Below are 1,738 nucleotides of genomic sequence, written 5' to 3' on the forward strand. Positions count from 1 at the left end.
CCCCCCCCCCCCCATCTTTCTGACAGCTTATTATGACTGAAGTGGAAATGTTACATAAAACAAGCTGTTTATGGAAATCTTATTTCTGTCACATGAGCTCTACCCTGATATGACAGCACTCTATCTGGCTGCAAGTATTAAATATATTAATTATATCTGTCATTATGCAATTCCTCTCTTATCACCACTGGTTTTTATAGTCCTGGTAAAATATACTCGGAGCAGTAAAATCATTGCACCTTAGCACACTTTAACGTTTATAACAATCTGACATAATAAGGATACTGTCATTGCAGAAACACCTTCCTACACCCATGTGGGTACTTGAAAATCTCTGCTTTCTCCATCCTCCTACATAAATATAGTAGCTTAGGAACTTTTATGCTGTGCCTTGATTTTTAATGATAAGGGATGTCAGGTACCATTTAAAACATAAGAGATGAAAAGGGGACAATTCAGCTTTAACTATAATGCAGCTTTCCTTCAGATGCAGTCGCCTGTTCTGCTTCTGTGAACTGGGAAAAGTCTGAGAAAATATGAAACAGCAAAAGTTTTAAACTAGAAAGCATTAAGATCCTACCCTCGGATCCCTTTCTTTCACTCTCGGATACCTAAAGAACACAAACAGCTTAAGGTGACAGACTTTGATGCCAGTCTAACTCCACTCACAGCAATTAAGTATGCAAGGTTCAGACCTAAACTCTGGCCTGTAATGGTGGGTCCAATCTTCTCAAGTGTAGATAAAGCCTATGTATAGCTTGTTCTCTTGCACTTTAGCATCCTGTCTCCACCCACGACAGTGGTTCAATGTCTGTTTTCTCAAAATACAAGAGACAGGTTTTGGAGCCCCAAAAATAAGTTCCACCAGGACTTTTATAATCTTATGCTCTTGCCTTCAACTTGTGCCATTAAAATAATGGAAAAGCTTAGGCTGCTCTTCTGGATTCTGATGCCCTAGTGTAGGTTTTCTGTACAGGTTAGGAATTCTAGATTTTTGCATACAAGGGAAAATTCCATGTGTACTTTAGAATAGTTTTGAATTTTAAAAAAAATAATAGAATGTGTAAAAAGAAAATTAGCTAAATTCTGCCCCAGGACGCTTATGTTTTTGAATAATGATCTAGATTTTGGCGACATACTTGTTGAAGGAGTGCTTTTGCCCTGTTGTTAAGGTAACTGTTCGTAGGTTGGTGGGTGTTCCGTATTTAGGAGACACAAGATGCTGGATTGAGTGTTTGTGTGTTACCATGTTGTGCGGCACATCTGGATTGTCAAACTGAAGTCAGAATGGCAAAGCATTCCCTGCATCCGAGCAGCAGAAATAGAGACTGGCACCAAGCAATCCAGTATGGCTCACGCAGCAGCTCTGGATCTCATATTTTGCTTTGTTGCTCGTTTGCTTTAGGACTGACACAGCTCTGGCTGTTGTCAGAGTGACAAGAATGGCTACAGTAGTCGCCTGTTTCAGCAACAGTGTTTTGGAAGACACCAGAGAGTTTTGCAATGGTGAGATGTGACAGGATCTTTTTATACTATTAATACAAGTGAAAGATGGGCTTCCTCCTGAATTTTGACAGCACCACCTGGGAGGAGGGGTCCTGTGCCCACCTCATGGAGGGGGCTCACCTGTTAGGGATGCGTGGAGTGGTGGCAGCCTGGCATTGTCCTGGCTCCCCACGTCCTGCCGCCAGCCCGCTCGGGTGCGGGACGGAGAAGGTGTGCGAGCCGGGGGGGGGGG

The sequence above is a fragment of the Calidris pugnax genome, unplaced genomic scaffold, assembly GCF_001431845.1.
Source record: "Calidris pugnax isolate Ruff unplaced genomic scaffold, ASM143184v1 scaffold11, whole genome shotgun sequence".
In the NCBI taxonomy this organism is placed as follows: domain Eukaryota; kingdom Metazoa; phylum Chordata; class Aves; order Charadriiformes; family Scolopacidae; genus Calidris; species Calidris pugnax.